The sequence below is a fragment of the Orcinus orca genome, chromosome 3 (assembly GCF_937001465.1).
Source record: "Orcinus orca chromosome 3, mOrcOrc1.1, whole genome shotgun sequence".
In the NCBI taxonomy this organism is placed as follows: Eukaryota; Metazoa; Chordata; class Mammalia; order Artiodactyla; family Delphinidae; genus Orcinus; species Orcinus orca.
Window position 1 is genome coordinate 115481093 of NC_064561.1, and position 17108 is coordinate 115498200.

General features: G+C 35.7%; 1 long non-coding RNA gene across 2 annotated transcripts in view; it reads right to left on the reverse strand.

Moving 5' to 3' along the window:
• LOC117195795 (uncharacterized) overlaps positions 1 to 17108 on the reverse strand; it is a 144209-nt gene that overhangs the window by 50577 nt on the left and 76524 nt on the right. Inside the window, exon 1 of one of the 2 annotated variants that reach the window (XR_007476674.1) lies at positions 3755 to 3920. The exons of the other annotated variant lie outside the window; for it this stretch is intronic. This is a non-coding gene — a long non-coding RNA (uncharacterized LOC117195795). Of the gene's footprint in view, positions 1 to 3754; positions 3921 to 17108 lie in introns of those variants that run through there. 2 annotated transcript variants of the gene reach the window in all.

Genomic DNA, 17108 nt, shown 5'->3' on the forward strand with positions numbered 1-17108 from the left:
AGTGGCATTTTAATCAACTTTAATGTAGAAAATAGCTTCGGAAAAGCAGTTGGCTTTTTGTCGTCATTGCCAATACCAGGTGCAAAGGGCTGCTCGTAAAGATGAGCAACATGCCTCCCTCTCTATTTCAGCTTGGGGAGAGGCCTGTGTGAATGTATGTGTGCCCACGTGTCCATGTGTGGAGACAAAGAGAGACACAGAGGCAGAGAGAAAAGTTTTAGAAAATTGTATATCGTTGTTAACTCAAGCTAACTTTTGAAAGGATGATAGGCCCTTGTATTACATTTTCTGCTTAGATTTCTAGATTCCAGTTGATCTGAACCCTTTCTTCCTTCCTCCTTCTCTCTCTCTCTTTCTCCCCCCCTTCCCAGTTCATTTCAGAAAAATGTTACATGTTTTGTAAACAATTCACTCAAGCAGCAAATCAGAGAAGGAGCAAAGTGACATATTATTCTTGGTGTAATCAGATAACATGGGTCCAACCTTAATTTTATTCAAAGGTTGGTGGTTTCGTTTCGTTTAGTTTTATTTCACTTGGTTTTGTTCTATTTGTTGGGTATTATGCTCAGTAGAAGTGGAAATGTAGTCCTGGGTAGTTGAAGACTGGGGAAAACCCAAAAGTTCTGAGGCTGAAGAGACTGTGCAGCGACATGGAGACTGTGGCTTCCACAGTGGGCTTGGGGGACAGCTCAGCCTCAGTCACAGATTCAGCGTTTACAGCGGTGCATTGTGAGAAGGCACATGGAGAAAACACTTGGGAAACTAGAATTAATATATTGATAAAGTAGTTGCTCTGATTTTTAGGTTAGCTGACTTAACTACTGAAGTTTCTGTGAAGGAAGTAAATGAAACAGCCAACAAACAAATAGCATTCTTTCCCCAAATCAATGGTGAATTTTTAATCATTTCTTCTACATTTTGCATACTAAAGAGATATGAGTTTTAGGCACTTCAAGATGCTGCAGTGCTTTTTATGGCCTGTATGCTTTCTATGGTCTTCTTTAATTTTCATTTTTCTAATTTATTCTAATTTAAGATTTTTATTTAAAAAATATAATTCAAATTTGTGATACTCCAAACCACAAAATGTTAATTTTTTGTGTGTGTTTTTTCCCCAAAGGAGTATATTTATTTTATTAACAGTTTCCAAATTATTAATGGGTCTCTGTTTGGTTTTTCTTAAAGATATACAATGGCTTTGTAGAATTCTGACCACAAGCATGAAATAAAAAATCACTAGATGAGAGAAGTTTAGGAGCTTATTTCTATGTAATCACTTCTCTGCTATTAATATGTTCTCTTTATTGTCACAGAATGAAGGTGACATTTAATTATTTGAACATTCAATTATTAAGTTATTGCTATTTAGTTAATTGGTTGGCCGAATAAGCCAACCAATATTAAAGGGAAAAAAGCCTCTCTGAAAAAACAAAAACCAAGAAAAGTCTTTTTTTAAGTAAGATTCTGATCAGTAGATTTTCTTTATATTTTATAACACTAACGCTACAGAAAACCAATTGACAAATGAGAATGTAATGCATTACTGATCATTTAAAGTACTAGTTAAGTCTGCTTGGTGTGACTCCAAATACAATATGAATGTGGTCTTTTCTGCTTGACCTAGTGTACCTACATAAAGCATTTACAAAGTTCTGTTTTTCCCCGGTAGTTTTTGCATAAAATGATGTTGCAAGCTTTATCAAACTCTTTGAATATATGAATACAAAAAGAACAAAATATTAGTCTGTGTTGCTTCCACCCTCTACCCCTCTACCATGAAAACCTGGGAGTATCTGCGTTTTCCATTTTATGGAAATAGTTTAGTCATTTATTCACCTGGGAGTCCACATTTTTTTTTAAAATTAAAAAAACATTTTCACTGAAATAATTAACTGCAGTCATTATGGACGCAATGTCCCTCTCAGAACCAGGGGAAAGCTATTATTTTTCAGCAAGCGATCTAACAGGACTGAGCGGGCAGTTTCTATAGCATATATACTCCCAGGTGGCCTTTTAAGCATGAAGTGACTTTCTGCTCCACTGGTGTTAAATAGTCAGATACCACAAAAACTTAGCTGCCACTCACAATCAGTTGAAATCATACTTCTAGAGATTGTTTTAGATCTGTATATAAAATCACTCACTTTAAAAGTATTAAACCATTAGTCTATATTATATCCCTTATGACCAACTGTGAATTACATAGAATGTCTAAGGAAAGCAAACCAGTTATGTGCACATAAGGCTCCTATTTCAAGATATCTTTATCTATCCATCTATTTTATAGCAACTCATGTAACAGTAATGGCGTTTTGGAGATTCTACCAAAAGTGTAGATTTTAAATGGTACCAAAGATTAGAGCCAATTAAAACAGGACTCACAGGACTCAATTCATGGATCTATTTAATATGACAAATTAACTTAAGTTCCCATAAACTAAAAATACACAGGGTAAAAAGACATAACATTGCCTATGAAGCAAGTTTTGCCAAGTTGTCCATTTGGTCTCCAATATTTTTATTTTAAAGAGGTGTGATTACATTTTATTGAATCCTTATTTTTCTAAATGTTTTAATTGAATGTCACCATAAAATCTCTGGTTTTCACAAATTCATTGAAATTAGGGCTAAGAAGATATCCAAAAACTGATAATCTCCCTCTGAGACACTACACAAAGGGGAAAAAAGAAGCCTTTTCAACGGTGGCTCAAAACCATTAATAAAAAAAAGTGCTTCGAGAAATCTTTCAGATTTTGAACTGGTATGGTATTATATCAAAACTACAAAACCCATTATATGTATAAACATAGCTATATAAATAGCATATGAAATAAATTATGCAGTTCAGTTTGCCAATGTGTAATATAATTTTTGATCATGTGTAAATTTGCTATAAGAGGTTTTAAAAGGAATCTTTTAAGATATACCCCAAACTACAGCAGATTTGTCATTCATGCACTGCTGAGCATAGAGGCCTAATTTTACCTTTTTGCTATTATTTTAAATTAAGGCACTTATCCAAAAGATCAAAACAGCTTTTACAATGGACATTTTGTGAAGCGAGATAGTGATAATATCTGGAGGAATATGGTAATTGTTGCTGTCGTGGAGGCCCAGGGAGGTATATGCCTTATGTATATATCGTATATCAGGAAGCTTGGAAATGCACCCCTTATAAAAGTATATCTCAAAGTTTGGAGGGAAGATTAGAAGATGATGATCAGGCAGAAGCATTACATGAAGCAAAACACTGCATTTGAAAAGCAGGAACAAAAATATTTCCTTTTGCTTTGCTGGTAACAAGTATTAAAAGAGGACAACTGCCATTCGGACAGCAGTTTTAAATCCAGCTTTTCCTATCACCGCCCTTAATGAGGGACCCCACGATATCAGATGAAGAAAGACAAAGAGAATTTTTGATGAAAAAAAAAAATCGGGGAAGAGAGCAAGATGACTGAGAATATGCAAACTTTGTCTGCAGTGGTTTGAGCACAGGGCTAATGCTGAAGGAACTTCTCTTTCCCTCTCACTACCTATTAAAGGAGGCTGCAAACAAATAGCAGCCTAGCCCCCAAAGAGCTGAAAGGTCAAGTTCTCAGGAAGCCGCTGTAAATACTGAAATGATTTTTTACTATTCCAAATTTAATTCGACATTTTCTGAGTGCGGTGGAGGCGGAGGGCGGAATACCCCTTTTGTGTCCTGAAAAGTGTCATACGACACAGAAAGATGTCTCTGAAAGAAAATGCATTTTACTTGACTAAACGCTGAGCTCTCAGCACGAACACAAACTTCGCGGCGCCCGGGGCAGAGTGGCGGAGAGGCGGCCCAGTGCAGTGCTTTCACGCCATCTAGTGGCTTTACGGGAAGTCTCCCCAAGACCCTCTGATCTTAGGGAGCCATTCTTGTTTGTACTTAGAGAGTGTCTACAGGGCAAAGGAAAGAGAGGAATTGTCATAATTATTCAGAGAATTCAGGCAAAAAGGAGCTATTTTTCTTGAACGATATAAAGATTTTAATTTAAAATACCCCAGAAGTTTAAATAACCTGGCTTTAAATTGCTGGTGCCGTTTTAGTTTGGGTGGATATAGTCCAAGAATGAGGGTTCTTCTTTTTTTCCTTTCCATTTTATTATTTCTCCCCCAGAATTTTAATTCTCTTTAAAATTCCTGTTTGGATTTTCAGTTTCTCAAAGACTTGAAGCCTCTTTTTTTTTTTTGGATCTAACAGGCTTTCTTTTTCAATAAATTGTCCACTTCAGCATTCTACTATTGAGATAAGGAGAGGTGATAAAGTCAAAGAACCACCTTCTTGGAAACACCTAAAATAGTAGTTCTGTTCTCTGCCTCTCTTCCCCCCCCCTTCCCCCCTTCCCCCCCTTCCCCCTTCCCCTCCCCTGCCCCCGCCGAGCTGCCCTGAAAGCAGCACTTGGAACATCAACTTGTAAAGGTTTACAAGCAAAGGTATTATTGTCACTTTCAGAAATACAGCTTTCCACTGTCATCCTTGTAAAATATCATTAAAATGGCCTTAGTCACCCTATGTGTTTGTAGAGGAGGTGTGCTTGAACTTTCTTTAATAAGTTAATCTTCAACAGGCATGGGGTACACTTAATTACATTCGTTGAACCTACGGATATAAAGTACTCTACTCTGGGAATATAGGATTGCCTTCTTGGATAATGTGAAAAGATTAGATTTGTAATGTTTTCATTGTGAGGTATAGAAGCCTTTTAATGATGCAAAGAAGCTGATTTCTAAGTTTGTTTTATCAAGTGTCTGCATAGTTTTACTCATGGATTAAGGATTAAAGCTTTAAAAATCACCAAAAAAGGGGAGGGCTGTAGCACTGCATATAAATGTAAATCAGGAATTATGAAGACCTCATAGCATAAGAATCATGTAATTTTTATTATGGTTGGAGATCAATAAGAAATACAAGTTGTAACTTTATATACATGGTGTTCAATGGAAAATAAATATTTTCATAAAACATCCCTACTTGAAAGGCTCTAGTAAATAAATTTAGTACTTGTTGAAGTCGTGTAGAGCTTTAACTTTTCATACATTTAAAGTAATATCGCAGAGGGAAAATAATGTTATTGGTTATTTTCTTTATTTTGGGCATATATATTAAAACATTCACTTTCAAAGACTCAGTTATGAGCAAAAATAGAAATTCTCAAAATAGAAATTCAATCTTTGATTGATATATTTGCCTTAGTTGTATTCTTTTTGAACGTTTGTGTTTTCATCACTTAATTTAGACAATAAGCAGATATCTTAGAATAAGGATACTCTTTTTAAATGCTGAACCAAGAGAATGTTCTTTAATTTCTCCACTTTCTACTAAATTTTAGTATAAATTGCTTAAAGAGAGGTCAAGTCTGGGTTTTCACCTTTCTCATCATTTATATATTTTAAACAACTATGAGGGAAAATTCATGTTACAAAATTTATTGAATACTTTTCCCCAAGTTTTTCTCCTTAAGTGGCATGGCAATATTAGATCCTAAACAAGAAATACAGTTCAACTGTTTAGTGATTTTTAATTTTCCTGTAGAATTTCTTACCTGAACTCATGATTTTTAAATTGTACTCCGTTTTTACATTTTCTACTAATTATTACATATGTACTTCAGTTTTATTTCCATATATAAAAAACGTACTTATAAAACTCTGAGAAATGTTGTTCTAATTTTTAATGTAATATTTGTACTAATTTAATGTATATGTATTTCAAATTCAGCAGCTTTCCTACACTTTTCACTGTCAATAATATTAAGGACCATAGACAGTAGTGTTCTTTAAAAGAGCATTGAAAACAATTTTGGAAAGCTAGAAACTTTTTTGTAGGGTAGCATACTAATGTTTTTCTGCATTTCTTCTAAGAAGATTCACACAGACAGAAAAAATAGACTTCCAAAGAATTTTGAAAATATGACAATAAAATCTTACTTTTCTGATAAAGATAAATTCACTACAACTACACATATTCATTGTTTTAAAGAAGTGGGGGGGGAAGTCTCAGGAAGGTTTCATTTCAGAGAAAAAGGCATATGGGCATCACACACATTGCTGTCTGAGGACTGTCGTGAATTTTGATGAGAACAAGAAGCTATAATTGGAGTGTTAATCTTTTACACTGTTTTTAATTGTAATCAGTGCAGATGTTTGTAGCTTTATGATAGGAAAATGGTGCTTTAAAATATGTATAGTTGATAATTTTTTAGGCCACAGGCTGCTATGAATTTGATATTCAAAATTACTGAAAGCAAGAAATCCACAAGTATTTAAACAAACAAAAATCAACTATTTATGATTAGTTAATGTATATGTTTTAATCTTACTAAACTCACATAGGTAATTTTCTTTTTCTTTTTTGTATCCTTTCTGCATGGAGTGAAATAAAGAAGCTCCGTCTATAAAACTAGAGAAAAGGAGAATTCAGATTATGATTAAAAATATTTTGATACAGAAAATGTTAAGATCTTCATAATTTAACCTTGGTCTCTTTAAGGATAAAATAATTTGGCTCATTCTTTAGGTGTTAGGATTGAATCCTGGTGAAAACAATTCTGTGTTAGCGTTACATTTTGCGTCTCTTTCTTTTTGCCTATTTTTATCTTAGGATGAATTTAACTGGATATATATATATGTATACACACACACACACACACACACACATATATATAATGTGTAAAGAGAAATATTTAGATCAATACAGATATCTGAATTTTCCAGGTTTTATTCAGATGTTTTTAATGGAATTGATGGAATTAATTGACTTTGGCAGTTATGTTATATACCTGAGGGAGAGTCTTTCTGTATTTTCTGTAGGAATGATTTGCAACCTCATAAACATAAATCAAGGGGACCCTTTCCTCCCTTTCATGTGTGGGAGTGTATTTGGTGTATAGAAATCTCCTAATGAATGTCCTTGCTCAGGTGTTCTCCACCTAATGCTGCACATAGCAGACATTCTGGAGAGTGGGTCCTTCTTTCACTTTTTCTGGGCTATACACCCCTTTTGGGCTGCACAGATAGGCTGTCGCATTACCCCATTCTAACTGCCTCACAAGTGAAGCAGAGGGTGGAAAGCCATGCCCCACACAGAAACATCTGCTGTATTTAAAACAATACATGTGTTCAAGACTCAACAAGGCATTCTGAATCACAGTGAGGTTTAGAAATTAGAAAATTAATCTTCTACAAGAACCCTAGGGGGAATCATCTTTTTTTCTGTATCAAAAACACAGTAACTTAACCTATTGCAAAGATCTGATTATACTTTGTAGAAAAGTGTAGCTAAGATTCTGAACCGGTTAACATCTAAATTAAGAACTAAAGATAAAGAAATTTAAGTAATATATTTCTGTTTACAAAACCTTAAGTTCCTAACTTAAGAAGGATGTCCTGCCTTTATTACAGTAGCAATTTAGAAATTGATTCATTACCTGAGTGCTTGTGAATTTTATAAGAAGTTACAATTGTTATATGAGTAACAATGAAAATTTTAAGAATAGCTATTTAATGTCTTCTGCGATGATTTACATTTTATTTTTGCTCATCTTTAGCGAACAGTCTCACAAAATAGGAACTACTCGTATTTTACACATGAAGAAACTTGGACTAAGAGAATTTGGTAGGTTTGCCCATGATCACCAGGCTATCAAATGATAAAATAGATTCAAACCCACGCCTGCTTCATTTCCCCGCACATCTTCTTTCCTCCCTGCCATGCTGATTACTAATGTGTATCAGAAACTCTTCCATATTCTTCAAATATATCATTTGTTTGATTGTAGAGCCTGTGACTTTTCCTAAATGCTTCTTAAATGGAACTGAATATGGATTTGTAGATAGCCATATATTTACAATATTCACTTTTTAGAAAAAGCAGGCCCAGAACTCTAATCAGGTATGTCAAAAATCAAAGCATTATTCTTTGGTCAAAATCAAGTGTCATAATGCTAACAAACTGGATTTAATACAATATTAAAACTAACTTTAATGAATTAATTTAGTAATTACACTCTTTCACAGATTCTGTATCATTGTTCTATTTTAAGGATTGTGAAATGGCACCGTTCATCCCTTGTTCATGTCTACAGGCATTTATCTCATTTGCCTAAAGATTCTTGAACTTGACTCATTCGTCTGACCACTAAATATTAAATACAGTAGACCTAGCATGGCTTGTTAATCTCTGCCTTGCCTGGCCTTGGACATTCTTCAAAGTCCAATATAAGACTCTTCTTCAGAGAGTTTGTGGTGGTTGATCTCAGTTGATTGAATTCCTCTCTGTCTTGGCACTGCTCATCTTTAATTTCTACCGTATCAGTTTGTACAATAAACTTGTTATTTCATTTCACATATGTGTTTGAAATCTTAAGTCATATTCAAAGCGTTTAAAGTGGAAGCAATTTTTATTTCTTACATTTCTGTAATATCCATCCAATATACTCTGTGGAATGCTCCAAAGAAGAGTTACCCTGTCCAAGGGTTACGACTGAGCCAGACTGGATGACAGGTCATCAATTACCCTGTCTTAGAATGAGGAATAACATTTGATCTACCATATACACTAGGAAAACACTATTAAATAAGATGAGGTCAAGACTAACCCTTATAGAATGTTATTTGTTAAACATTTTCTGGGATGGTTTAGAATCCAATAACTTTCTCTGGATACAGTTGTATATCCACCTGGAAATTTAGTCTTAACCATAGTTTATGGATGAGCTCATCAAGAGGACCAAAATGAAAAGTTTTGTGGAAGTTACAATACATTATAGCTATTACCATTCCTCCATCTACCAAAAAATAGTAATAGAGTATCTCAGAGGAATTGTTCTTAATTAGACTACACTGATTATGACATTATAATTATGAATATTTTTAATTTTTAAAGTGTTTTTGAAAACAGCATATGTTGGAAATAGCTGCATATATTTGTACATGTTGCATTGGTCAAAAAGCAGCAGGGGTGGATCATTTTGTCCACAGTAAGAATTGGAGCTTCAAGGCCAGATCCCATCCACGTATATGCTTTGTTTGGCCTGCCTAGTTTTCAAAAAAAGAATTTTTAACCCCAAAACCATGGAATTTCACATTGTTTAAAAACCCTGCTTCTTGTGAAGAACTAGAAGATTCTGTAACACTGGATCCTTTTTCTCGTAGGGTAAAATCAGCTGGGACTGAACATCAGCTATTCTCTTTAGACAGGGCATACTTTCTCCAATTTGCCTTAGTCCTCTGCACTTCTTAGAGAGATTTCCACCAAGCCCACTTCCAGCATTCATTATCTGCCTTCCATCTGTAAGCATCTAAGTGATTCCTGATTTAGTCTAAGCCCTACATTTTAAACTATTAAAAGGAAAGCTGAGTCATTTATAGCAATGCATCTAAGCCCTGGGTGTTATCCGCTGAGTGATTAGATGCTTCTGGAGTGAGTTACTTTTAGAAATTTCAAAAGGACTTTTAAAATAGTAAAGACATTCTATTAAAATTGCACATACATGTATACGTAATTTCTCAAATTGACTGTAATATGATTTATTATACAAAACATCTTCCATACCACATTTTTTAAGAAGTTGAACAATAAAATGGGTTATATGTGTTTTCATTAGATATGAAAGACACAACATGTCCTGTGTGCATGTAAGAGAAGAAAACAAAGAGTTTCAGCTTAGGCAGTTCTGCCTAGCTGAGACAGTTGATTTCTCAAGCACGTGGGTAGAGCTCTTTCTTCCTTGTCTTTCTGTCAGTTGGTGCTAGACTGTCTGATGGTGAGAAAGAATCCAGACCCCAAAGATGTGTTGATGGGGAAATCTGACATTAGCCCAAGCACTAGAGACTTGTACTCTCCATATATCCCCACGAAGGATTAAAAGAACCAAAGAATCTAACTGCTCCAAGAATTTCCTAGTAAACTGAATCCTTCGAATTTTCTTGGCCTCCTTGAGCAGAAATTCTGACTCTGGATCAGAGAGACATTCTACTCTAAATAGATCCTTTTCTTGAGAGAGAGCGCTAACGCAGCAGCACTGAATTCATTTAAATGAAAAAAACTGGCAGCGTAGTTTCTTTTTTAAAATTATTGATAATAGATCCTCTCTTAAATGAAAATGAATACCTCACCCAATGCACACACACACACACAGGCACTCACCTTGGGGAGTTTCTTTTTATTGCCTATCAGATTTACCTGGGCAAACTGAAAAAATATAGAAAACCAGTTTCAGCATGGTAGCAATGGCTGATAAGCCCACCAGCCACCATATACAGGAGATTTTATCAAGATATAATAGAATGTTAAGAGAACGAATTATAGTTTCATTTTTCAAACATGACATTCTGTGGAAGTTCAGGTTAATTTATTCTCTCAATAAGTTTTTTGAATGCACACTTGATGAAAGGCACTGGTCGATGTGCTGAAGATGGTATAACAAAAACCTAAGATCAAAGTCCCGCCCACCAGTGGCTTCCTGTCCAATCAGAAAAAAAGTTGCAATGCAAAATTATGTATGACCAGCGCAAGGGAAGCGGGCAATGAATGCTATGGTTCTAAGAGAGAGAGCTTAATGACTATTACAGAAGAGGTGAGACTTGAGCTCAACCTTGGATAATGGGGAGGATGGAGTATGAAAAAGGCTTGAGGTCAGAAATGTGCTTTGCTCAGTTGACTGTGAGGGTCCCCTGCTGTCTAGAGACGAAAGTTCAGTTGGCAAGAAGTAAATTAGGTGGGCAGGAGGGAACTTCACGGCGAAAAACTCAGGCAAGGCCAAGCTGCCTGGGCTTGAATTCTGGATCGGTCACTTACTAGCTATGTAAATTTGGGCAGATGACTTCACCTCTTAAGCCTCGATAAAGCATCTGCAAGTGTTATGATTAGAATAGGACTGATATAATAGAGCCATCTGAGAGATTACATGAGTTCATTTATGCAAAGCAGTTAGCACAGTTGCTGGCCCATTAATCCCACTCTGTAAACGTCAGCTACTCTTGGTAGAGGTGGTAGAGAATCCAATATTAGGTGGATTTGAATGCCAAATGAGAAGTCTAAACTTGACACTGTAGGTAAAGTGAAAGCCACCAGTGGTTTGTCTGTTTGAATTTGAGACACGATACAGATGATGTTTTAAGAAGTTGATATGGTGGTTTTTGCTATGGAAGATGAGTTAGAGAAGGGAGACAGGAGGGAGGGAAGGCGTCTGGGAGGCATAGTCAGGGTGAGAAGCACTGAAGGTCTGGATGAAGAAATTTTAAAGGAAAAAACATCATTGGGAAGTTGAATGAATCTTAACCATTTGGGGGCATGTGCCTCTTAGTGTATCTGGCAAAAGCGATGGATCATCGTCTCACAAGTATACAAATACACGTGCATAAGAAATCTGCATGCAATTTCAGGGGGTCATGGGTGCCCAAAAGCCCCCCTTTGGACCCCAGATGGAGAGGATGAAAGAAAAGGCAGAGGATGCAGGCACTATCATGAAGAAATGCAGTAATAAAAACAGGATAATGCTAAAGTGAATGCAATAGATCATATTTTCTATTGCCACACTGCCCTTGTTAGTTTGTTAACTCTTTTGCCATTTCAGTTTGTCCCATAGAGCATCGACATATTTTTGTGTCTTGATGTGTGATAATATTTCCTTTTATCCTTAATTTTTTTCTCCTGAAAAAAATCTTACTTTATTTAAGTGACCTGTTAAATGCTACTTTCATACTCAAATGGTAAGTTCAGGATATCATATTGTGCTCCACACTGCCAGATATACGCTTCTCTACTGTTTTGGAAATGGGCATCTTGTATCTGTTGTCTTTAAATTTCAAAATCAGGGAGTAAATGTCCAAAATTATTTTTTAGTTTGAAAATTTAAAAGAAATCTGCATTGGAATCTTCCCTTCTCCATTTCTAAACACCAATTATTATAAATCTGGAGACTGAGGAGAGGGGTACGAGGAACCTATTGTGTCAGCCTTACCGTCACGGACCACTGATCACCCTTCTGCCCACTTACTCCTGTGCCGCGTATCACAATTAAGCTGGCTAAATAGTAGCCGGTGTACTTCTAATTTCATTTTCCCACATTCTTTCCATAAAAGAGGACAGCACAAACAGAAGATATGTACTTTCTTTGGATCAGCTGTCTGATTCCCAGTAGTCACTCCAAATGCCTATCTTTAGGTCTTTTATTATTTCTTTTATGTTCAGAGCAAGTTCATCCATACTTAATTTTGTGGCGGGTACCAAGAACAAACTGTGTCTTAATTAAAAGTGCTCACATATCACACAGGATGTGAACATAAGTTTTTGCTAATAATGTATCCATTTTATTTCTGTCAGATTGATCCTTTAGGAAATCTCAAATCACATTTTATGAATATTTACCAAGCTTTCATCATCAATCCTGAGAATCAACAATCTAATACGGCCATTTAGGCTAGCTACATTTAACACAAGACTAAATCTGCTGTTTTAGAAACTAATTGATCAAATTCTATCAAATGTAGGTAAACTGAGGTAGACAATAAATCAAATGACCAATTGACTCATTAAGTCAAAATTTTTATATTGTCGTGGATGCTAATCACATGAATATACCTTTAAAGTTGTAGCAATTATTATTACAAATGTAATTCTCCCCAAAATACATAGACATTGGGCTTTGAAAAAGGGAGTAAAGTATCTATTTTCAGTAAATCCTACTCTAATGACTGGAAAACTGTGGATACGTTGTGATTTAGAGGTTATCAATTTTATATGATGCTAAAGGTGTTATAGTAGAATTAGTCTACTTTTTTTCAATAATGATTGATATTTCATATGTTCAGAGAGGTTTGAAGATAACAACAAACTGGAAGCAATTTCATTTGTCAGAAAATTTAAATTTGAAATAACGACTGAGTTTAAGTTAGACCAAGACTAATGAAAAAACAAAACAAAGCCCTTACCAGTCTCACTGATCTAAAAGAAATGCAAGCTTTAAGCATGGTCAGCTTGCCATAACAGAAGTGTCCCTGAACTAGAGCATCTTCTGTCACTTAGCACCTCCCATTTCCTATTCTGTAAAATGGGAATCAAATCTGTACGTCTTCTGCAGAGTCATTGTAAGGATCAAATGAAATAAAGGATGAAAACACTTGAATAGGAAATTTTTAATCTTAGGTGACACAAATTATTTAAAGAGTGAATTAAGCTGTTCCAACTATTGCCTTGTTTTCCTGCACTGGTCATTTTTCCCTTTGATTTTTATTGGTAGTCTCAATCCTCCCTTGCTCTGGATAAAACCTTGGAACTATTTTTCGTAATTGGATAAAATTAGTAAGAATGCCTTAACCATTAGTTAAATTAGTTAAATTAGTTAAATTACTTAAAATTAGTAAGATGCCTTAACCATTACATGTAAAATTCCCAGGAAAACCACTGAGGCCTGTGGGCCCCATTCAGGGATTTCTATTTTATAAGGGATGTCAGTGTGGAAGTGTGGGACTAGAACTCCAGGTACTATACTTACATCTACCCCTAACTAAGCAGGTAAGTCCCTGTGAAAAGAAGCCCACATGTTCATTCTTGCTTCCAGTTCTCCTGCCAACAAAGAGAACTTTGCCTGTCCATTTCAGTAAAGGCAAAGGAGGAAGATCTTTTTCCTAAGCTACCTTTAACTGGCAACATCCAGCACTGCACTAAAATCCGGACAGCTTCGTTACAGCAGACACCGGCGAGCCCTGCGCATGCTTTTCTGTCCGGGCTTGCGCCCCGAGAAGGCGGGGAGGCTGGGAGAAGGAGTGACTCAGGACTCCCCCCATCACTAGAAACAAAGAGGAGGGGGCAGGGGGCACACCACTTGGTATCCTTTCTAAGTGATTCTTGGGTTACTCTGATTTTGTTTTAGTCATCACGCGAGTTAATTACAATGCTAATTAGCCCCGTTTATGGGACCTCTGTGCATTTGTACACGAGGGTTCTTTGTTTGATCTGCTACATCATAAGCTTAGTCATCTGCCTACCAGCACGGAGGGATAGCATATATAATTGAACGTGGAAGAACACACCTTTATCTGTATTAATGAAGAAAACTATTGCAAACCAACAGACTAAGGGTAATGATGAACAATTTTGATCAGCAATTATTTTTTAATATCGAAGTTTGCTCCTGGAAATAGTAGAGTGGGGGAAGCTCGCCTTCCAGCTTCCTACCCAGAAAGGTAAAGAGAGAGAGAGAGAGAGAGAGATCCTGCTTCATTTCCATTTCTTCTCCTACAAACTATTTTAACATATAATTGAATTGATGCCTTTATTTCAGAAGAAAAAAATAATTATAGAGCTTGTTGGGATCATTTTCTGAAGAGGGGACATTATGCGTGTGTGAATTCCACCGGTGATCTGAGGAGAAGCAGGCTGCTTGGACCATTACCCATCATTGTTGAACAGCAGAGTAATTAATTGGGCAAATACGTCTGGATCTGGAGAATTCACATGCACAGTAACTGGGCAGTAGCAACATACACACTCTTTTAATGTGAATAAAATAGCGATAGTTCTATGTTCCTGTGTGCTATGTCAGATGCCATTTTTTCCCTCTTGGCTTTATCCATTTCAGATTATTTTGTCCATTTTTATGTACTTTTATGTACTAAACAGGGGTTGTTTATTACAAAGGAAAAAAAGATCTGCAGATGAGCAAGTTTGACTCGCACGTGTCTGTTTATTTTTAAAGGAATGAATTTGGTTCACCATTCCTCCACTAACTGATTTTAAACATAGTTTGATATTTGCACTAAAATGGTTAAATCAGCATGAGGAAAGAGTATTTTTGAATTCCAAGGGGCTTCTCAGATAACTGCCAAGGCCTTCTAATTACTGCACAATAAATGCAAAAGTTCAGTTTTCCACTTAAAATTTATTGATGGAGGTAGAAAACAAGGCACAGTATTTGCCCTGGATGAAGTGAGGAAGGATATTTGGTCACCACCTTCTTATAATAGTTCTCTATGAAAGTATAGACAATTAAAAAAAAATCGAACACTTTATTTGACCACTACAAAAAAACTGACAAGGGTTTAGAGGAAAATAGTATTATTATTATTGTTTGTAATGCAAATCATCTCTGATGGTGAAATCTAATGGTTTTGGTTTAAAAGGAACTCAATTCCCCGGCATCTCCACTTCTCAAGAGGTTAAATGGCAAAAATTTTTTTTGTTCTGATCACATTTTAATCCAGATAACAGAGGACTCGCACTTCTAATTCAGACTTTCTGGTAAGGCTCAGCTTGTCACAATGTATAGCTTTCTTCCCTTTGATAAGGTCAGTTTGCCAAAAAGAACAAAGTGCATAGGAGTAATACATTACTCAACCACTTGTATACATACATCTATTTTTCTTACCAGGTCTCACTATTCAGAAAGGTACAGACATGGCACCATGATAAAAAGGGTCATTTAAAAGACTTCGCAGAGGCTCTGTACTGTGAAGGATTGAATTTTCACTTGAATGCCTACATTTTCACATCTTTTTCTTTGTAGAAATATTCTTTTTGAATGGCAGACTGCAATTGGGTAGGGTTTTTTTTTTAAGTCACTGACCAGCAATATATAAAATATTAGAAGGCATTTGTCCCAGTGGAAGAACACAGTTCACCGAAAAGTACTGGGTGGTTATTAAGGTTGTACAACTTTTCCTCTTCAGATTGGTGGGTTCCCTTTGATAAGAGCCTCAAGTTCAGTCAAGGTGGAACATCAAGGTATGCCACTTCTAAATGACAGACAATTTAAATAACTTGTGTAGTCATTAGCCCCAAAGCCATCTCCCTGGTAATTTTTCATAATCACACCCAATGTATATTTTGAGGACCATACAGTGCTGATTCCAGCTTATTTTATCTTTCTATCTATTTTACGTTTGATTAGAATATTATGAGAAATATGCTCATGGCTAATTTTTAAAACCTCTAATTTTTCCTTAAATGGTTTTAAATATTCCAAATTCACTTAAAAGGAAAAGAGGCAGAGAGACAGAAATCTCCTTAACAAATACACTAAAACACCTAATCTTGGCTATTGGATTCTCTGCGGAGTCAGTGTTAATTCAGTTCCGTTGAATGTAACAAATATTTCTTGATCTCCTGCTACCAGTCAGGTATTGCACTATGATCATGGGGCGATATAATAAAAATGAATAAGGCATCTTCTCTATTCTTAAGAATTTTACAATCTGATGAAAAAGTAAAGTGCACAACTAAAATTAAAGGCAGACTATGATGAATAAGGACAGAAAGTCACAAAATTCCACCAGAACAAAACAGGGAGATTTCTTCTGGCTGAATTATGGAAGATTTCCCAGAGGAGAAACCACTTAAACACAGCCTTGAAAGACACATTCAGTTGGGGTAGCAGTAGAAGAGGGACAGGAATGATCTGATACAACTGATACATCCCAGAGAGGACAAGGGCAAGAGGAAAAGCACGAAGGTGGGCAAAAGCAGGACATTTTTGTATGATATGGAGTAGCTGGACTAGGTACAAATAAGCTCCTTGAGGTGAAGTGATGGAAGTCAAGAGTGAACAATTCTGTTGATGCTTGATGACTTTGCTAAGGAGTTTGGTTGTGATACTATAGGAAATTGGGAGTTTTTGAGCAAAACCGTATCTATCAGAATTGTGATTTGTAAAGCTCATAAAATATTGTTTCTTTCTTCTCATGTATAATTTATCTGTTTTGCCTATACTGCTAAAGATTTTTCTTGAACTTGAATTCTCTTTTTTCTCCCTCTTCTGTTGGAACTAAATCAGAGGAATATAGAAGTCACAGATAATCTATGTCACACACAAGTATTCGTGTCTATTTGGGAACCAAACTAAATCATTAAGAAACTCCATAGTAACTGGTGATTTTGTGACTCTAAGTCTAGTAGAAATTGCATATTGTTATTTTATAAAAATACTCAGAATTACTTCTGAGTTATATGGAATCAGAAACCATACCTTGTTTGTATTCTGTAACAAAACTGGATGAAAAGATATTTCTCTGGCTTTTAAGAAATAAACTTTCAAGTTTATTTCTAAGTTTTGGACAATTTTATTTCTAAATTTTGACTTTTG